Below are 23,287 nucleotides of genomic sequence, written 5' to 3'. Positions count from 1 at the left end.
AGCCTAACTAGTCTCAGAATAAGGAGCAAGCAAGCCATGTTTGCAGCTTTCCAGGAAGTACTGTTGTGTTATCAGATACCACCTTGTTAAGCACGGTATAGAGAGACTCATTTGTATATGTATGCACGCACATTCTAACATAAAGAGCTCATCCTCTTCTCTGGCGACTGCTACCAAACCTGCTATCAGAGACTACCTGCCCTTGGAATGCACCAAAATGGTATGTATTTTCAAAACCTTCTCCATAAGGAGGATACTCCTGCTCTCTCACACCAAAAAAGATGCATCCTTCCCTTTGCAAGTCACTCAGTGGCTTACAGTCTGCCCCAAAGCTGTCACTTGGAGTCAATCTTCCATTTCAGCCATGAAAAACCCTGAGTAGCTTTCAGTCTTTTGGTGCTGAGCACCTAGGATGTACGCAGGAGGGTGGATGTCAAACTAATGTTATTAACTTTCCCTGGTTGAATCTCTGTTAATCATCAAGCTCCACAAAATATTTATTCTAAATGCAGGAAGGCCTAACATCTCATATTAAGGTTTCAATAGCTTGTATTACAGATCAATATATTGTATTAATAAAGCCAAACTGGTTATTAGAAACCCAATTATTGAGATTCAACTACAACCTAGCTGAGACACACTGCTTTTATGCCATTTATGATTTGGTTAGTCTGTGAACATTTGTTAATTTAATCAGCTTGGGTTTGAGACTGCCACTTCAATATCCGTATAGCACAGGGACAATAACCACCACTGCTATATAAGCAAATATCTCTTCAGTTTGACCATTTTCTTCTGATTATGCTGCATAGTTAACAGCCATTTCCTAACTAACAATTGAGCCACAAAAGCATTTTGAATAATTGGTTTTCATGCAAGATAGAGAAAGGTGGGACTTCCTAAGGATGTTAGGTTAGGCACCCAAGTTCCTCGGGAATAACATTTCATTTCTGGTATCTTCATTTGAGGAGTTACCAAAGGTATCAGGTACACTTCCAAAAAGACAAATATATCTGAGATCACTCTCTATATTCCAGCACAAAAGCAAAACACGAAGTCCCTTTTTAGATCTCAACTTGTCTTTAACTGATTATCACTTTACCCACTAAGGAAATGTGTCCAGACTGTAAATTAACTTACACGGTGACATAAGTAATGGTGCTATCATAAGGAGATAATACAATGCCATTACAGAGTTCCCACAATCATGCAATACTGTTTCCTATGAAAATGTCAGCGGACAACATATGGCAAATTGCGCTGACCATGAAATTGATATGTGGGGCAGTAATAATGTTAAATGTTAATGCAGATGTGTTTCTAGCACATATACCGTTCAGAGTTATAAGGCCACATTGAAAACGCCTTCCTTAATTTTCACTGTCTCTATTCAGACAAAATTGCTATGGCAATCATTAAGCACTTTTTATAGTAAGGGTTACGTAAAAAAGGATCACAGGGTTTGGTCCACTTTTAAGGCACTGAATTATTGCGTGGTCTCTTGGTACCAGTGGTTTCCCCAGGAATTGAAATTAGGGGGGGTGTTCGAATTTACAGGGGGGGGTGTCAGGACCAATGAGATACATAAAAGAGATATGAATAAAGTAAATGTTTTGTTAGGATTATGCAAATTTAACATAAGAATAATGCAAGTTACACCAAAACACATAACAGGTCTAGATTTCTAAAAAAATATAATTTTTTAAAAAAAGGATTTAATTTAAATTGACTTTTGAAAAGTAAGCCATCATGGGGAAAGAGGAAAGTTCTCTCATGGATCAGTAACTGGTTAAAAGATGGGAAACAAAGGGTAGGAATAAATTATCAGTTTTCAGAATGGAGAGAGATAAATAGTGGTATCCCTGAGGGGTCGGTACTGGGACCAGCACTTTTCAACATATTCATAAATGATCTGGAAAAATGGGTAAACAGTGAGGTGGCAACATTTGCAAATAATACAAAACTATTCAAGATAGGTAAGTCCCAGGCAGACTGCGAAGAATTACAAAGGGATCTCATAAAACTGGGTGACTGGGCAACAAAAATGGCAGATGAAATTTAATGTTGATAAATGCAAAGTAATGTACATTGGAAAACAATCTCAACTATACATACAAAATGAAGGAGTCTGAATTAGCTGTTAACACTCAAGAAAGATCTTGCAGTCATTGTGGATAGTTCTCTGAAAACATCCTCTCAGTGTGCAGCGGCAGTCAGTGATTCCCAACATTCTGTTTGCTTTTTAAAAAAGAACAGGAGCACTTGTGGCACCTTAGAGACTAACAAATTTATTTGAGCATAAGCTTTCGTGGGCTACAGTCCACTTCATCGGATGTAGCCCACGAAAGCTTATGTTCTTTTTGCAGTACAGACTAACACGGGTGCTACTCTGAAACCTTCGCTTTTTTAAGAAAGGGGAGGCAGTGACCATGAGATGGTCGAGTTCAGGATCCTGATACAAGGAAGAAAGGAGAGCAGTAGAACAGAGACCCTGGACTTCAGAAAAGCAGACTTCAACTCCCTCAGGGAACTGATGGGCAAGGTCTCCTGGGAGAATAACATGATGGGGAAAGGAGTCGAGGAAAGCTGGTTGTATTTTAAAGAAACCTTATTGAGGTTGCAGGAACAAACCATCCCGATATGTAGGAAGAAAAGTAAATATGGCAGGCGACCAGCTTGGTTTAACAGTGAAATCCTTGCTCATCTTAAACACAAAAGAACAGCTTACAAGAAGTGGAAGATTGGACAAATAACCAGGGAGGAGTATAAAAGTATTGCTCAGGCATGCAGGAGTGAAATTAGGAAGGCCAAATCACACTTGGAATTGCAGCTAGCCGGAGATGTTAGGAGTAACAAGAAGGGTTTCTTCAGGTATGTTAGCAACAAGAAGAAAGTCAAGGAAAGTGTGGGCCCCTTGCTGAATGAGGGAGGGAACCTATTGACAGAGGATGTGGAAAAAGCTAGTGTACTCAATGCTTTTTTTGCCTCTGTCTTCACAGACAAGGTCAGCTCCCAGACAGCTGCACTCTGCAGCACGGTATGGGGAGGAGGTGACCAGCTCTCTGTGGAGAAAGAAGTAGTTCGGGACTATTTAGAAAAGCTGGACGAGCACAAGTCCATGGGGCCAGATGCACTGCATCCGAGGGTGCTAAAGAAGTTGGCCAATGAGATTGCAGAGCCATTGGCCATTATCTTTGAAAAATCATGGCAATCGGGGGAGGTCCCGGATGACTGGAAAAGAGCTAATGTAGTGCCCATCTTTAAAAAAGGGAAGAAGGAAGATCAAGGGAACTACAGACCAGTCAGTTTCACCTCAGTCCCTGGAAAAATCATGGAACAGGTCCTCAAGGAATCAATTCTGAACCACTTAAAGGAGGGGAAAGTGATCAGGAACAGTCAGCATGGATTCACCAAGGGCAAGTCATGCCTGACTAATCTAATTGCCTTCTATGATGAGATAACCGGCTCTGTGGATGAGGGGAAAGCAGTGGATATGCTATTTCTGGACTTTAGCAGAGCTTTTGATACAGTCTCCCACATATTCTTGCCAGCAAGTTAAAGAAGTCTGGGCCGGATGAATGGATGGTAAGGTGGATAGAAAACTGGCTAGCTGGTCGGGCTCAACGGGTAGTGATCAATGGTTCCATGTCTAGTTGGCAGCTGGTATCAAGAGGAGTGCCCCAAGGGTCGGTGCTGGGGCCGGTTTTATTCAATATCTTCATTAACGATCTGGAGGATGGTGTGGACTGCACCCTTAGCAAGTTTGCAGATGACACTAAACTGGGAGGAGTGGTTGATATGCTGGAGGGTAGGGATAGGATACAGAGGGATCTAGACAAATTAGAGGATTGGGCCAAAAAAAATATGATGAGGTTCAACAAGGACAAGTGCAGAGTCCTGCACTTAGGATGGAAGAATCCCATGCACTGCTACAGACTAGGGACCGAATGGCTGGGCAGCAGTTCTGCAGAAAAGGACCTAGGGGTTACGGTGGACGAAAAGCTGAATATGAGTCAACAATGTGCCCTTGTTGCCAAGAAGGCTAATGGCATTTTGGGTTGTATAAGTAGGGGCATTTCCAGCAGATCGAGGGATGTGATCATTCCATTCTACTCAGCACTGGTGAGGCCTCATTTGGAGTACCGTGTCCAGTTTTGGGCCCCACACTACAAGAAGGATGTAGATAAACTGAAAAGAGTCCAGCATAGGGCAACAAAAATGATTAGGAGGCTGGAAGACATGACTTATGAGGAGAGGCTGAGGGAACTGGGATTGTTTAGTCTGCAGAAGAGAAGAATGAGGGGGCATTTGATAGCTGCTTTCAACTACCTGAAAAGGGGTTCCAAAGAGGATGGATCTAGACTGTTCTCAGTGGTAGAAGATGACAGAACAAGGAGTAATGGTCTCAAGTTGCAGAGGGGGAGGTTTAGGTTGGACATTAGGAAAAACTTTTTCACTAGTAGGGTGGTGAAGAACTGGAATGGGTTACCTAGGGAGGTGGTGGAATCTCCTTCCTTAGAGGTTTTTAAGGTCAGGCTTGACAAAGCCCTGGCTGGGATGATTTAGTTGGGTTTGGTCCTGCTTTGAGCAGGGGGTTGGACTAGATGACCTCCTGAGGTCCCTTCCAACCCTGAGATTCTATGATTCTATGATAATAAGACAGAAAATATCATATTGCCTCTATATAAATCCATGGCACATGTACACCTTGAATACTGTGTGCAGATCTGGTTACCCCATCCCAAAAAAGACATACTGGAAATGCCAAAAATACAGAGATGGGCAACTAAAATGATTAGGGGTATGAAACAGGAGAAGAAATTAAAATGACTGGGAATTTTCAGCTTAGAAAAGAGACAACTAAAGGGGGATATGCTAAAGGTCTATAAAATCTTGACTGATGTGAAGAAAGTGAATAAAGTAAATGTTTTGTTAGGATAATGCAAATTTAACATAAGGAAAATGGAAGTTACACCAAAACACATAACAGATCTAGATTTCTAAAAAAATATATAATTTAAAAAAAAGTATTTAATTTAAATTGACTTTTGAAAAGTAAGCCATCATGGGGTAAGAGGGAAGATCCTCTCATGGATCAGTAACTGGTTAAAAGATGGGAAACAAAGGGTAGGAATAAATTATCAGTTTTCAAAATGGAGAGAGATAAAAGTGGTATCCTTGAGGGGTCAGTACTGGGACCCCTCAAGGGGTCCTATTCAACATATTCATCTGGAAAAATGGGTAAACAGTGAAGTGGCAAAATTTACAGATGATACAAAACTATTCAAGATAGTTAAGTCCCAGGCAGACTGCGAAGAGCTACAAAGGGATCCCACGAAACTGGGTGGCTGGGCAACAAAATGGCAAATTAAATTCAATGTCGATAAATGCAAAGTAATGCGCACTGGAAAGCAATCTCAACTATACATACAAAATGATGGCATCTGAATTAGCTGTTAACACTCAAGGAAGAGATCTTGGAGTCATTGTGGACAGTTCTCTGAAAACATCCACTCCATGTGCAGCAACAGTCACAAAAGCAAACAATGTTGGGAATCATTAAGAAAGGGATAGATAATAAGACAGAAAATATCATATTGCCTCTATATAAATCTATGGTACGTGCACACCCTGAATAGTGTGTGCAGATCTGGTCACCCATCCTAAAAAATATATATTGGAATTGGAAAAGGTACAGAGATGGGCAACTAAAATGATGAGGGGTATGAAACAGGAGGAGAGATTAAAGTGACTGGGAATTTTCAGCTTAGAAAAGAGATGACTAATGGGGATATGATAGAGGTCTATAAAATCTTGACTGGTGCGAAGAAAGTGAATAAGGAAATTTTATTTAATTCTTCACATAACACAAGAACTAGCAGTCACCCAATGAAATTAATAGGCAGCAGATTTTAAAAAAACAAAAGGAAGTATTTCTTCACACAATATAAAGTCAATCCAGGGAACTCTTTGCCAGGGGATGCTGTGAAGACCAAAACTATAACAGGATTTTAAAAAGAACTAGATACATTCCTGGAGAACAGGTCCATCTGTGGCTATTAGCCAGGATGAGAGGGATGCAACGCCATGCTCTGAGTGTCCCTAGCCTGTTTGCCAGTGTCTGAATTAGCTGGGGGTTCGTTCAAGCTTGGTATTGAGTGAGGAAAAGACAGGCAGGACCAGGGTAACACTGAAAAGCCAAGTGGCTGCGTTTATTTAAGGGATAATTACAACTTGGGCTGGGGGAATAGGCACCTTTGGCTGGGAGGGTATTAAAAGTACAAACACACCCCAAAACACAGTAATAATACACTTTATACTGCTCACCACACCACACCAGATAGGCAGACACACCAATCACACAAGATGGGAATCGGGTTCGTCAGGGCGGTGCCCGGTGCAAACACAGAAAAGAGACCCATGGGTCACTGCCTCAGCCACCCTTGCTTTCACACTAAGGGTAACCCAGAGTGTGGTGCGGCTGCAGCTGGGCAGATTCCACTCACTCAGACCGCGGGGACTGGACCCCCTTGGTCAACTACCCTCTAAGTAGAGGCAGCTCCCAAGTTTGAACACACACACACACTGAACACAGACAGAGCAGTGATTCATTCACATAAACAGTTTGCAATTAACAATTCAATAACAACTAGAACTATTATACAAGCTAGCTAAACAATTGTGCAATTCTGAGCTCACTAATACAATCCTGATATCCTGAGTAGATATTTGGTACCAAGTTAGGGAGGGGAAAAAATAAGAGGCTAGATAAGCTAACTATCAGATATCAAAAAGCAAATACCACACTCCAGGCGCAGCTGACCAGCAGAACAGACACCAGAAGCATGACGAGCAGACAGGGATCGGGTCCAAATGACAACGAATCCAAACGATACGACACGAGTGCACTTTACCGGGAGGAGACCCTGGCCGAACGAGTGATCAGGTCCTTCAGCTAACACGCGGATGCTCCACACAAATTTTGGGGGGAAACCTAGTTTTATAGAAGGGTCTCACTCCCTCGTATCAGCATCTGATTGGCTCCCTGGTCCCTCCTCCCTTCAGGTTTCGAGCTGTTGCCACCCCACGTCAGAAGGGTTTGCACACGGCACACTGGAGTTGACGAGTAAACAAACCTGACCCTTAGATGACTGGGTCCAAAAAGAGCAGGAAAGTGAGTCTCTGGGCAGAATTATCCTGACCTCCATACGACCGACCCAAAAAAAAAAACAGGTTGCTGGGCAGAATCAGGCCTTCATACACAGAACTAGCCTGACCTTTAGATGACCCAGCAGGAGAAAGAAAAAAACAAAAACACAGGAGAGCATACACAGCCAGTGTTGCTGGGCAGGATTGAGTCTCTGCCTTCTCCTATACAACAAGAACCTGGTCCAAGATGGAGGCTGCCTTGTCCTTTTAGCAGGACAAGATGGCCGTGGACCGACAATTGGCCATAAAGAGCCATAACTATGCATCGGATTGCGACAGCCAGAAGCTGGGAATGGGTAACAGGGGATGGATCACTTGATGATTCCCTGTTCTGTTCATTCCCTCTGAAGCACCTGGCCTTGACCACTGTTGTAAGACAGGGTACTGGGCTATATGGACCATGGGTCTGACCCAGTATGACCATTCTTATGTAAAAATTAATTATAATAAAAATGTTTAGTACAGAAACTCCCCAACATAATGACCTCCTAAGATAGCAACAATGTGAGATAACAACCTTGGCAAATACTGCATTTTAAAAATCTTGGCCTACTGGGAAACATATTTATATAAGTTTCCATTCCCAGTCACATATCTAGCATTCTGGAGCAAAGTGACTAAAATATAGTCCAACAAACAAATGTTTATTTAACGTGCCCCTCACTTTTCCCTCCACCGCACTCCACTCACCGGTGTTGTCCTTGGTCAGTGGAGACTCAGAGTTCAGAGGTGCTTTCACGTGAGTACACCTTCCAGGTGGGGGACAAAAAGGCACAGTTTGCTCTGGCCACGGCTGTTCATTGTGCCACCGTTCACTCCACCACTCTGTTGCCAATGGCCCTGCACAGTCACCTTCTGCTGTCACCTACCACTGTGAACTCTGCGATTTGGTCTCTTGAGGTTCCACCAGCTCTCAGTGATTTCAGCTGAGCCCTCAGTGCAGGAACCTCGCTGCTAGTGCAGTCTGGGCTGTCTCTTACACAAAAACACTGTACCCACAGGAACACTGTCCCCACAACAGGACTAAGCACTTAGACCTGATTGTCAGTGATTTCAGCTGCAGTGGTCACTTAACAGAACAAAAGACTATCTATTGGAGCCTAATCAGCTCTGTCTTTAAACAGTGGAGAGGGACAGGTCCCCACCCTCTCTCTCGATGCCTTCAAATCATCACAGGCTAAGCACAGTTCTACTGCCCTTTACTCATATAATAAGAACAACATTTCATCCCCCCTTCCCCCCACATTCAAGTGGTTTGTAACCCAACCCCAGCCAAAATCTATCACTTGAACAACACAGCTGTTTGCTGGATACCTAGGTAGATTAAGTGTGAATGTAAATATAATCTGGCCCTGAAGCCTTAGCCCCCAGCTCATCACTAGCTGTCAGGGAGAGCTCATTTAGACTTTGCTTACAAATCATCATTTGAAATTATTAGGTTGGCCAACATCACCGAAATGAATGCACTGACATCATAAAAAACAGCTGTATAAGGAAGCAAGGAAGCTAGTCTATGTTCATACTTTTCAAATTATTATACTTTTTCAGATACACATATTTTATCATACACTGTATAAGCGTTTAAAGTGTGTATTAATGTTTCAGTTTAAATTCAGATTTCCAAACAGTCACTAAATTGGTATGTAACTAGCTCACAAAACTGGGGGGGGGTGTTGGGAAAATTCAGGGGGGGTGTAGGGAAATCACTGCTTGGTACCAAGTACACATTGAGTATAAGTGCACTTTTAGTGCTGCCTAATGGGGAGATCTCATACAGGAGAAGGAAGACAGGACTTTCCATAAGGTGAATACATGTATAGGTTAATTCATGTTTCAGTCCTGTGCTGTGTTGCCTGAAGACTCTGTTCTTCTTAGCATATGTGCAAGAAGGTGGCACGTGACCAAGACTCATCACTGAATTTGGTCCACTGGTAATGGCCTCTGAAAAAGTGATGACCCTGCTTATTTAAGACTGTTTTGCTTACAAAGTATAAGTATAAACTGCCACGTTTACTGAGAGATATTCAGAAGGTGGACTACCAAACAGGTAAGAAATGCTGTTCATTTCACTATGTGGCTGGGGTTATTCTGGGATGGGCTCACTGTTTTCAATAACTGTTTTCTAGCAGCCAAACTAGTGAGTGAGATGACACACTGTGACTTACCAAAGTACTATTCAGACTAAAGAGCAGCTCTGTCACCGCTTTCCTGCAACCTTGGGTAGCTTACAATGCCTTGCTGCAGTAGCTCCCACCTCGGGTGCTCACAAACAGCCTTCCAGCATACAAGCCACATCCTGAGTGTCTGTGTGTAACCACAGCCTGCCAGCCACACTTGGGTTACACTCTGTTCTCACCAGCCTTGGTTATACGGCAGTGTGACTCCAGTACATGCCCCAGTCTTAAATATTCTCCCAGAATGGTATGTCCTGTGCTGCCCAGCCCTCTCCTGGACAATACAAGTTATATTAAGTCTGTTATTTCTTTAATAGAAATAATATGCACACAACTTGTCACCCTGAATGGAGTTTCCCTGACACTTCAATTTAAACACACTGGATTAAAGAAAACATGTTTATTAACTAGAAAGAGGTAGATTTTAAGTGCAAGTAATGAGGCATAAAAGTCAGAAATGATTATAAGAAAAATAAAAGATAAGATGCTTAAGAAACTATCTTAGCTTCAAGCAAAGTTCTCTCACCACATGCTTTCAGCAGTCTTACTAACCAAACTCTTTGGATCAGTACCCCTCCCCCAGTCCAACATCTGCTTCCTTTGTCCCTTCAGATGCAGTGAATCAATGGGCAAAGGGAGAGAGGGAGGGGTCCTTTGGGGTGTCTTCCCATCTTTTTATAGTCCTGTCCCCTCCTTAGAGAAGCATTTCCAGCTGGGAGCAAGGTGACAGCAGTCTGTGTAGAAGGGAATGCCATGCTGTTTCTTTGCTAAGATGTAGATTCTTTGCCCCTACCCCCTTTCTTGCCAAAGAATGGCCACTTAGCAGGTAATGGCCCGTCATCTTTGTGTACACCTGGCTGAGGCATCAGCTTGTCCTTTGTCGCTGAGGAACGGTTTTTTCCACTCCCAAGACTTCTCTGAAAAACATACTTTTAGTCATGATCTCAGCTTATGTTCGCAACTTCACTGCTACGTGTATTTTGATCAGCAAGTTAAGGGTTTTTAAATGCTATCTCACAAGACATGCCTTGTACAAACGTTATTACAATCATGTACAGTGTGAACACAGGGTACAGTCTGTCACACACACCCTTGCCCACTATGGGCTCAAGACCATTGCCATGGCTTACTGATTCAAGAGCACAGGTAATCTGCACATCAGAAGCCCTCTACCAGGAAACTGTCATTGTCCATTTCACATCCTATCAAAGAGTTAGAGAAAATTACAGAACCATAAGAAACTTAGCAATGTGGGGCTGGAAGGGACCTCAGGAGGTCATCTAGTCCAGGCCCCCGCCCGGCTTTGAGGCAGGACCAAGTATATCTAGACTAGCCCTGGCAGGAGTTCATTCCAACAGTTCTTAAAAACCTCCAGTGATGGGGATTTCAAAATCCACCTTGGTAACCAACTCCAGTACTTAGCTATCCTTATAGTTAGGAAGTTTTTCCTAATATCTAACCTAAATTTCCCTTGCTGCAGATTAAGCCGATTACTTCTTGTCCTGCCTCCAGTGAACATGGAGAAGAATTCATCACTGTACTCTTTATAATAGCTCTTAACATATTTGGAGACTACTATCTGGTGCCCCCTTGTTCTTCTTTTTTCCAGACTAAATATGCCCAGGTTTTTTTTAACCTTTCCTCATGGATCAGATTTTTTAAACCTTTCATCATTTTTGCTCCTCTCCTCAGGACTCTCTCCTAAGGGCAGACAACTTAGCTTCAATATTATCTTAGCTTCAATATTTGGAGAGGCAGACAGTTGTTTTATGCCTAACATATGAGGATTTCAATCCACTGTAAACCTCCAAAAACAAAGAACTCATGTTTACTGGAAATACTGACCATCTTAGACTATAGTCCCAGTTTGCGAAGGAGTGCCTTTAAATAGGAGATGTGCTACCAAAGACTGGATTGGACGACTTGGAAAGATGTCTCTCCCCTTCCAAAAGACTTCTGTTCTGTTCATTCCTAGGGGGTCAGCAAATATTATGAAGCCCCAGCGAATGAGGAATTTTTTATGCTTGTGTTTGCTAACTTAGGAAATGGCAAATCAGAATGATACTAGCAGGATCGAGCCAATGAGGTTTTGCAAGCAGTCTTACAAAGTTCTCAACTACATGTAAATTGTTGGGATTTAAAGAAGGAAAATATGTACACTTGAACACATTTTCCTAGTTCTAAGTCCCAGGGCCTAATTCTCTATAGCGTTGCAGCTTCTCATGCCACTCTGGCGCAAAAGGGACCATAACGGGGCAGAAACAATCCCAGAAAATACTCCCCTGTAAGGGCAGGTTCCCTGGCTGGTGTTGAACTGTCAGACTAGCTCAACACCAGCCCTCTTGCCACTCTTGGCACAGAGGGCATAGCCAGAGCTCTCTGCACTCCCACTATTCTTGGCTGCCCATGGAAGCCTCAGGCCTGCTTCAGTTGCCACTGACCTGCTGTGTGACCATGGACTAGTCAATTCACCTCTGTACCTCTACTTCCCCTCCCATCCTTTGTTTCTCTTGTCTTGTTAGACTGTAAAATAGTCAGGGTGGAGAATGTCTCTTACTGCGGTTTGCTTGGTTGGGGTTTGGTTGGTTGTCTTACACAACCTAACACTAGAGGGCCCCAAACTTGATTGTGGTTTCTAGGTGTTACTTTAATATCAATAACTGAAAATCATTTTTCTTCACATTTACCTAAACTATCAGGAGCAGTCTTACATTCATATCACAACACAACAGGCACCAGAAAATATTTAAGCGCCAAGCCATAGTTTAAAGACTAGGAAATTAGACATCTACCCTATAAAATAAAATGTAGGTTCACATAGTTGTCACTAATACATTACAAATTTACAACTAGATTTGAGATTGAATGTACTATGGTGACAGGGCATGATTAGTAGCACTGAGGCTGCTGCTGCACTGGGAAGAGAGCAGGCTTAATTGAAGCCAATTAATCAATTTCCCTTGGGGATTACTGACATTTGGGTGGTGATTGCTGGGCTAACAGGGCAATTGGCTCAGTAACTAGGAGGATATAAGGGGAAGGAATAGAATGCTCAGAGGGAGCCCAGAGCAGGAGCCTGGGTGGAAAAGTGAAGGCTGCATGGAAGCCTCTACTTGCTAGAAGCCTGCAGTACACTGTTATACTTTGGAAGGAAAGAATAAATACACGTGTCACCTAGTGTTGGTGACTGTGAAGCCACATAAACCAGTCAAGCAGTGAGGTATACTGAGTAATGATAGAGGTGTCCAGTGACAGGCATATTAAAGAAATACAAATGATAGGGTCTAGTAAAGACTTCAGCTTTTCCATCTCAATTCTTAGCACTAGGTCCAGTGGAAAAACTTTCTGCAGCACATGTATTACTGAACTACTGTTTCTGAATCCAAAAGAGATGTGGCATTATTATGTCCGCATTTTGCATATACAAGATTTCTTTATATTTTTTGTGGATTAAAAATGGTGAAAAAACAAACAATTTATATAAAATAAATTATTTTATATCGTGCTGTTCTTCAGAGGACTGTTAACAGAGCAGCAAGTAAATGTTGTTTTAAACATTCTCTGGAGTTCCAGCCAAAACAGCTGAGCAGCTCCCATTCTGGCAACAAGATTTACTAAAGTTCCATGCACCATAGTGAGCATTCTTTACCGAGTGACAATAGCAAACATCAATCACTGAAGAAAGACAGTGGTATAAATGGGAGCCAGATGGGGCGCCTCATCTCTAAATTAGCATCCGTCCTCTGACCTGTGAACTGGTAAGGATAAAAAGTAGTAGCCTCTGGTGATCCATTATGAAGAATGTCATGCCATGTTTTCTCGCCTCCTTCATGCTTTCTTCTCCTCCTGCTCTCTGTTGGTAGAGCTATGGATCTTCTGAATCCTAGTCTCAGCCACATGAACAGAGTTTCTCTCTAATCAAAGTGCTTACAGATTCATATATTATACTGTATAAACCCATAAGGGACCCCTATGATCATCTATTCTGACCTCCTGCATAACACAGGCCACAGAATTTCTCTGAATGAATTCTTCTTTGAACTAGAGCATATCTTTCAGAAAGATAGCCAATTATGATTTAAAATGAAGAGTCCACCACAATGCTTGGTGAATCGTTCCAATATTTAATTACCCTTACTGTTAAAAATTTGCATCTTGTTTCGAGTCTAAATTTGTCTAGCAACAACTTCCAGCCACTGATTTTTTATACCTTTTGCCTGCAAGATTGAAGAGCCCTCTAGTATCAAATTTCTGTCCCCCATGCAGATAATTAGACTAATCAAGTCACCCCTTTGCCATCTCCTTCATAAGCTACAGAATGGGTATGTCAGAAACAGTGATCAAATGCTATGGACAAATTCCATATTATCATAACAGATATAAGATTTATAGATAGGCAGATTATTACCTATAGGTACATGACCATATTTGTCAAATATTTGGAGATGTTTCATAGTTACTCATTTGAACTATTGTTCTTAGTCCTGACACCAGGAAAAGCAGAATGTAGCACCACCATTGCAAACATTTCACACACAACTTTACCGATGATAGTCAGTGATTCAGTAGCTTCACTGCCAAAAATGTGTCTTCATTATCTATATTCAGTCTACAGAAAACATCTTCAGAAATAACCTACATGTTTAGAAAAATACTATAGAACTTAATAGACAATTACCTTTCTATATTTTTAAGCATCCCACAGAATTTAATTAAAAAAAACTATATCCCTGTTACAGAATTCTGTAGGATAGTTCAAAAAACCTATTGAAAAGTTTGATAGGGAATGATAGTCTGCAGCTTTTATGAGTCATTTCTAAGAATCTGACCAGTTTCATCCATGTTATATAGGATTTGTCTCCATAGAAGAATACTGTCCTCGTGCATCATCAGTAAGGCAACTGTTGTCCTTTCACTAGTAGTCAGCCTCCACAATTGACAGCCCACAAAAGCTGCAGGTGAAACAGCCTTGGATTCAAACCCAGGAAAGCTAAATGACAGTTCTTGATGGGAAATATTAATAGTTTTCCCTTCAGAGTCTCCAGAGCGCAATATAGGACACATCCCACCACCTCTTATCTTCATGATGAAGTCCCTGATTCTGCTCTTCAACATTGCTACAATGTGCACACACAGAGTACACTATGGAGCAGATCCTCAACTGGTGAAAGCTGTTATAGCTTTATTGAAGTCAACTGAAATATGACAATTTACACCAGCTGATGATCTGTACCTGTGTGTCACTTGGAGAGTGAAGAATGATGGAAGGTTTAAGCCCCATAGTCAATTATACAGAGGTGCTTATTGTGGAAAGGGGAAAGTTTCGGGATAGCAGGTTTCTACCCAGATTAGTGATTTTACCCCCTGAAGCACAATAATTTATTACGTTTAGCTTGCATGACTGCAAGTGTTCTCAAAGTTATCCAGCTCTTTTAAAATCCATCTAGTCAGAGTTAAATACACATCTTCCAGCAGTGCATTACAAAGGCTTCCACATGAAAGTGTCCTAGAGAGAGTTTAAAGAGAAGGAAACCAATAGCATTTGATAGAAGTGACTCTAAAAACTTAACCTATAGAATTTAAACAGAGAATGGTTTTCCTGTGGTAGGATATGTTAGGTCAGTTTAAGATTTCTCCAGGATAGGTTACATTCAATATGAAGTTCATAAACTTTTCCATAAAGATTACATATACCATTTGTGAAGCATTTCCTTTTATTTCTGATAAATGTAAGTTCTATCAATGTGACCAATTGTCTTATTGATGTACCATATAAATATAGAACAACATAAGATTGAGGAGGAAAAAAACAAATTTTACTAAAGCCTTCATATTTGTAAATACCTAACTCAAGTCCCTTCTGACTCTACTCCAGGCTAAGGCACCTGACATTTGTAATTTTTTCTTACATGGAAACCCTGCTATTGCTAAGCATCTTTGTTACTCTTCTCTAGGCCTTTTCAATATTGGTTATAGTCATCAAAGTGAGTATAACCAACATTTGATAAAATGTGCCAAATGACACCATGATAGGTCACTATAAGTACTATCCTTTTTTATTTTAAATGCACTTTAGCATCTTATTTGATTTTTTTGTAAATGCTAGTGCCTGCAGCACACCAATATTTTCCTAGAGCTACAATGACTCCAAAAGCGGCAAAGAATCCTGTGGCACCTTATAGACTTACAGACGTATTGGAGCATGAGCTTTCGTGGGTGGATGCATCCGACGAAGTGGGTATTCACCCATGAAAGCTCATGCTCCAATACGTCTGGTTAGTTTATAAGGTGCCACAGGACTCTTTGCCGCTTTTACAGATCCAGACTAGCATGGCTACCCCTCTGATAAACAACTCCACAGCGTTTTTGCAAGTTCAGAGCCTATATGAAAGGCTTAGGGGGATGCAAGCAGCTAGGGAAGGGTAGGATTCTACTTAAATCTTATACATATCCATGTTGAATTGCCAAGCCATACTATCATCCAGGCATGCTATACAGTACACATCGAAAGTGCCTCTACTTTTTAAACACTAAACTACTGTATTCCCTCTTGCTTCTTATTTTCCCTTTCTTATAGGAAGCTGTTATCATCAGCCTTGATCCTACAAGGTGTAAAGAGATTCTTGGGAAGCATGGAGCACCCTCAACTTCCAGTAATGTCTGTGGAAGTGAAGGGCCTTCTGAAGACATTGCAACCACCTCACTGGATCATGCCTACATTGCCTTAGGTCATCAAGAAAGTTGCTTGTTTAAACAGCAATAATAATTAATGTTCACAGCATTGATTCTCTTTGCTTAGCTTGACATTTTCCCAACAAACTCCAGCTTCCCTGAGAGGACCTATATGTTAAGCTAATGATGAAAGGCGGGGGCATTTTGAAAGGTAATGACTAGGAGCAAAGTAGCTATTTCTTGCGTAGTTTTTGTCCCTTTAAATCTAAAAACACACTGTCTGGGATCTGAATGTCTTCAGGAATCCCAGAGGTCTGCAGTCTTTCCAAAGTAACTTATAAAAAGAGATCCCCATATTAACCAAGTAGTACCATATTAGACAGAAATCAGTACTGATTTTGTAAATCAATACCCACATTTCAAGAAATGCTTTTACAGTTTAGGAATACAATCAATTTTCAGTTCTCACATGACAAGGTTTCAAGTGTCAATTGAATTAATTGCTTCAGGAACCCTGGAGACCTGCAATGCATTTTATATTTTATTATCCAAACAAATGTAAAGTACCACGGTGTCACTTTTTTCAGCCAGGGACCAACCAGCAAGTGAAACATCCACATTGCAAAGTAATGTCAGATGACAATGTTTTAATTTTGAAACTGCTTTCACCTGAATAACTTGAACTGAACATTATTTGAAAAGTTACAAGGATGAAGATTATATGGTACTTTTTCCGTATAAAGTTACAACATAGTCCACCTGGGGCAATCCTGAGCCCAGAGCCTCCTCTTTCTCCCTTGTCCAGAAGTGAGTGACCTGCTTCCAGCAATCCACACTATACCCAAGGGCCCCTCCTCCATCCTTCATTCTGATTCCCAGGCAAAACAGGTCACCTGGTCATCCTCCCTAGCTCATTGTTTTCCTGATGGCCAAAACTGGCTGCCTTCCTGAGGAGAGGGAGTCAGCAGTCCCAGATCATTCATTGCTAGGCACAAAATGTTCAGGCCATTATTTTCTGGGTTCGTAATGGGCATAGGGCCCCAAACAGCCAGGCATCAATCACATCTGCACTGCTACAAAGAATAGCCCACATTTCCCCACCACATAGTTAACCATGCAGCACATAGAGGAAACTGAAGCACACACAGTAGTCATACAAAATATTAAGAAAAATTCCCACTTCATCACACTTTGGCAGAAAACGCAGGAGTGCACTAATGGCATTTGCTAATGATGCGAAGTTGGATGACATCCTCAATACAGAGGATGATCGGATTATATAGGAAGATCTAGATGACCCGGAAAACTAGAGTAACAGAAAAAGGATGTGTAAAAAACGACAAAGAGTCCTGTGGCATCTTATAGACTAACAGAAATATTGGAGCATAAGCTTTCGTGGGTGAAATTCCATAGTATAAAGTGCAAGGTCATATACTTAGGGCATAAGAATTTCTGATACAAACTAGGGGTTCATCAGTTGGAAGCATCAGAGGAGGAGAAAGAGCTGGTTGTGTGGATCAGTCATAGGATGACTATGAGCCACCAATGTGATGCAACTATGGAAAGAGCAAATGTGATTCTAGGATGTATCAGGCAAGCGATTTCTAGTAGAGATAAAGTATTGATGCCATTGTGCAAAGCACTGGTAAGACCTCAGCTGGAATACTGTGCACAATTTTGGTCATACATGTTCTAGTTTGAATTCATCTTTCTTGAACAGGTGCAGAGAAGAGCTACTAGGATGATCAGGGGAATGGAGGGCCTGTCTGATAAGAGGTGACTGGAAGAGCTTGGCTTGCTTAGCCTAGTAAAACAAAGGCTGAGGGGAGAGATGATTGCTCTGTATAAATACACCAGAGAGAAAACACCAGAGAGGGTGAAGAGCTACTTAAGCTAAAGAACAATGTAGGCATAAGAATAAATAGGTATAAATTGGTGATGAACAAATTAGGCAGCTTTTAACCACAAAAGGAGTGAGCTTCTGGAACCACCTCTCAATTGGAGTTATGGGGACAAACAACTTAGTTAGTTTTAAGAGGTAGATGGACAATTTTATGAATGTGATTGCATGACAGGGTTGTTTGTGATCATGGGGGCAGGTCTTGGGAGCCCAAAAATCCATTCCAGTTTATATCTTAGGTTCCTGAAAGCTCATATTTCAGGTCTTCAGGATTTGTTTTTTTTCCAATGTGTTCCTGGGTGTGGAGGGGGGTGGTGCAGGAGGAAGGGGAAGGGAAAGGGTCTTGTCTCCTTCCTCTAAAGCAACAGACCTGGCCTCAGGTAGAGATGGGACACTGGACAGGGTGGGCCAGAGCTCTGAGGTGGCACTGAACTTTCTCTCTTTTATGTGCTTAGCTGGCTTGTTCTTGCTCACATGCTCAGGATCTAACTGATTGCCATATGTGCAGGCAGGAAGGCATCTTCCCGCACGTCAGATTGGCAATGATGTTGGAGGTTTTTTGCTTTCCTCTGCAGCATGGGGTGCAAGTCACTTGCTGGGATTGTCTGGGTTTATGTCACATAATGAATTCCCTGTCATTTCAGGAGCCTTGGGAATTGAAGCCTCTGAGTCCCTCCTATTCTCTGCCTGTGGCACATAATAGTTTAATCTCTTGTGAGCTGTAATACATTTGTCTAATTTTGGTTGTTGAGTTTAGTGTGCTGGTGTTGTTAATAGTCTGTGATATACAGGAGGTCAGACTGGATGATCTGGTGGTCCCATCTAACCTTAAACTTTATAACTGAGTTCTCATGCATCCAATTGGCTTTTGCTTAGACAGGTGTCCTATACACTACTCTTTCACTCAAATTTTAAATTAGATGTCTTATGCTGAGAGCTCCTTGCAGCAGAGACTAGACATAATGAGGGCTTGGAAGGTAGACACTACAGTAAACAAATACAATTTATTATATAAACTTCCTGCTCCAGGAGCAAGAAAACTTTCCCTGCTTCATTCAGGGTTTTTAGCATGTACTTTCTTGTTCCAGCATGTCATGGAGTTCTTGATTGCTTTTCATGTGAATGGCAACAAATCCAGAGAGAATCTTAAGGGGAGAGAGAGAGAACCACATTCGTAACTGCTTGCAACTCTAGGAAGTTGCTCTGACTTCCTGGGACAACAGTTTGCCTTGGACTGAATGGGGCCTATCTAAACTTCCTCAGTGGTTCAGATCACCTGGTTCCTCATTCTGGAAATTCCATAAATAAGGAAGGCTTGTAGAGTACAGAAGTGCATCTCTATTATGGAACAGTTTCTGCATCTGGCCACTGTCACACAAGTAATTGGAGTCCCTGGAGCATGAATACTTAATATTTCCCAGAAGAAATTGTGAAATATTTCATTGGACAACTGGATTATAACCAGGATTCAATTAAAACAAAAAGATTCCACAGAAACAAAAAAACCTTATTGGACCAGCTCCTCAGAGAATCCTCAGGTTGCCCTGATGTAATGGTATTGATACCAAATACAGAGGATCCAACCGTTTGAGTGATTGTAATTGGGGTATTTTCCCATTGTGACCGGAGCTCCAGGAGGTCATGCTGAGATTGCTCAATCAGGACGAACTACAGAGAATGGGGCAGACAATCCCAAAAACTAGTGGTTATTTCTAATACTTAAATTCACCAAGACAGTAGCAAAGCAGTTACTCCAATATCTTACTGGTTACCCAGAAGCCAAAAACACAGGTCCATTAAACAATCCAGCCTTAGGCGCCCACCCAGACAGCCAAGTTAAATATGAGAAGGATTATTCAAAATCTTGTTCTTCATATAAAAAATTCTATCAATCCCAAAGGCTCAGACACATTATCTCCCAGGGTAATTGATATTTTAGATCTTACCCAAATATCCACTGACAGCCAATTCTTATTAACTAAACTAAGATTTATTAAAAAAGAAAAGAGAGAGAGAGTATTGGTTAAAAAATCATTCTAGATAAAGACATGAATAAAATTCTTAGGTCAGTTCATAGTAGAGATGGTGAGCTTCAGAGCTGCAAAAAGTTCTTTTAGAATAAGTTCCACAGGTTATAGTCCAATGTCCAATATCCGCATGACCCAGACTGGAGCTGGGTCTTGTGGCTCAAAATTCCCCTAATGAAGTTTAAGCAGATCTGAGATAACAGGATCTGGGACCAAGGCTATGGCTACACTTGCACTTCAAAGCGCTGCCGCGGCAGCGCTTTGAAGCGCTAAGTGTAGTCAAAGTGCCAGCGCTGGGAGAGAGCTCTCCCAGCGCTGTCTGTACTCCACCTCCCTGTGGGGAATAACGTACAGCGCTGGGAGCCGCGCTACCAGCACTGGGGCTTGGACCACACTGGCGCTTTGCAGCGCCTCAATTTGCAGCGCTGGAGAGGGTGTGTTTTCACACTCTGCTGCAGCGCTGCAAATTTGCAAGTGTAGCCATGGCCCAAGAGTTATTTTTATAGTTCTCTGGCAGCCTCTTGACAGTAGGTGAATAATAGGTGAAGCATTGTGGCTTTGAAGTAGACCTCCTATTTCCTAAGCATCACCAGTAATTAGCAACACGGACTAGCATAAGGCAACTGCCCATCTCCCGCCATTTACAGGTAGTTTATTAAATACTTCAAAGAGAAATGAAGACAAGGATATTACTACATTTGCAGTTCATCTAAATGTTAATATCTCCTTTTGATCTCTGAATTAACAGACAGCAACAGACAGGAACCATTTGGTTACACTGTCAACCTCTAACAATAAATATGTAAACACACAAAAACCACAATCATTATCTACTAATATGTCTCTAAAGGTTGAATCTGGGTCAATAAGATACAGACCACAGGCAGGACTAGCTAAGGGCCATGCTGGAACAAGTAGAGCAAAAATGCCCAGTTACTGTGGCAGTCTGAAAGGAGTAGGGGGTCCTGCACTGTGGGGTATTCCTGCCCCTCTGACTCACCAGTCTCTTGAAGACATTTCTGAAAATCGTATTTCACACCAGTCGGAAAAGAAAACACTAAAATCAAACAACCAAAGACCCTGGATTGTTGCTTCCAAAATATCAGGTCCTGCTGCTGAATTTGCACCCCAAGCAGCTTAAGGCTTGCCTTCTTCACTACTGTTGAGTGGCAGTGCACCATTGCACAGTTGAGCCATGAGCAAGAGTCCCTCTAATCTTAGATGGTCATACTACGCTGCTCAGTTTTCTTCTCAAATACTGCTTCTCTACAGATTCCTGTTCTTAAGCATCCTCTGCTTACTAAGGGGGCACTGAGTAAAGGGAGCAGAAACAAAATCAGAAAACAATGTAAATAGCTCCTTCCTGTAGACAGAGAGAGGATAAGTCTAGTGGAGCCTCTTGCCTCCTGAGCAGAGGTAAAATACTGGGGATCTAGAGCAGTGGTCCCCGAACTTTTTATCTCATGCCCCCCCTTACCCCAGTCCGCCCACCCCGCCCCCAGAGCCTGGGACAGGAGCAGGGCCACAGCTCTGGGAGGGAGGGATGTGGACAGGGATAAGGGGGCTGAGGCTGGGGCCATAGTTGGGGGTGGGAGCAGAGCCTCAGCCAGGGGCCGAGGCCAGCAGTCAGGGCTCTGGGTGCAGGGCTGGCAGCGGTGGCTAGCAGCTGAGTCCTGGGAGCAGGGCCAGCATCCGGGACCCCGGCTGTAGGGCTGGCGGCCACAGCCGGGAGCAGAGCTCGACGAGTGGGGCTGCCAGCTGGGGCCGAGACCAGGAGCGGAGCTGGGTGGTGCTCCCTCCCCTCTCCCTGTGGGGGCTGGTCCAGGCCCAGCCATGCCTCCATGAATATTCTTCCATCCCCACATTGGGGGCATGCCCCACAGATTGGGGAGCTGTCATCTAAAGAGTACATCTACAGCAGCCTTTCTGGGTATCCCTGCATAGTGAATGGCAGCCTGCGGTAGCGTGTCTCAGAGCCCAGGCTGACAGACTCAGGCTCACAGGCAGACAGTAGCTGTGTAGATGTTGTGGTTCAGGCTGGAGCTCAGACTTTGAAGCCCAGAGCAGGGGGTGGGCTTCAGAGCCCAAGACGCAATATCTATGCAGCTATTTTTAATGCCGTAGCATGAGTCCTGCGAGCCTAATCTTGTTGACCCAGGGTCTGAGATTTACTGCCGCAGGCTGCCACTCACTGTGTAGGGATACCCAGAAAGGCAGTCAAAGCTGTTCAGAGACCTGTTTGTTGGCACTGTACTGTGAAGCTAGCAAGATTTAAACAAAGAGAGCCTCCACGTATGGAAGATGAGGAAGATTAACCCAGTTTTAATGGCTCTCAGAGCACCAGGTGCCCATATGGTAGAATGTGATGATTTCTACATTGCCACATTTTTTCTCAATATCAATTTTTGTTCAGTTACTACAGAAAATGCAGTAGAATTTCAGAGTTATGAACACCTCAGGAATGGAGGGTGTTCGTAACTCTGAATTGTTCGTAACTCTGAACAGAATGTTATGGTTGTTCTTTCAAAAGTTTACAACTGAACATTGACTTAATACAGCTTTGAAACTTTACTATGCAGAAGAAAAATGCTGCTTTTAACCATCTTAATTTAAATGAAACAAATATAAAAACAGTTTCCTTATCTTGTCAAATCTTTTTTCAAACTTTCCTGTTATTGTTTTAGTAGTTTACGTTTAACACAGTATTTGTTTTTGTTTTGTCTCTGCTACTGGCTGATTTTGTACTTCCGGTTCCAAATGAGGTGTGTGGTTGACCAGTCAGTGCAATATTCCGGTGTTCATAAATCTGAGGTCCTACTGTAATTCTTTATTCTAAGTCCATTTTAATACAATTTAAAAAAACCCACCCCGGTGCCCTATCGACTTTCAGAAACACTTGCAGATGGGTGGTAACTTTGTGGTCCTCTGCACCTCTGAATTCTATTAAAGTTTCATGTCACACCTGACTACTCACCAGACGTAGTGCTTTATGGAGTTGGACTGACAGAGGTCAAACCGTGATGATAGGAAGAGAATTAGTTTAATATTGAAATAGCAGCAGGTGTTTTTGTCAGTGTTTTTACAGAGCGCTACCTCTGTCTGGTGATAGACTCCATCATCTCCTTTTTTCAGTTGCCTGTGTGAATTTTGGGTCTGAAACGCCAGGTGGGGGTGTGGACACATAGAGATATTACATAACACACTGACTGCTACAGTATTGGTTTTGAAAGCCAGAGGTTTCTGTCACTGATGAAAAGCTACTGATATTATATCAAAATGTACAGATGCTTCAATGTATCAAGATC

The sequence above is a fragment of the Mauremys mutica genome, chromosome 2 (genome assembly GCF_020497125.1).
Source record: "Mauremys mutica isolate MM-2020 ecotype Southern chromosome 2, ASM2049712v1, whole genome shotgun sequence".
NCBI classification, from domain to species: Eukaryota; Metazoa; Chordata; order Testudines; family Geoemydidae; genus Mauremys; species Mauremys mutica.
Note: the sequence above shows the minus strand (reverse complement) of the source record.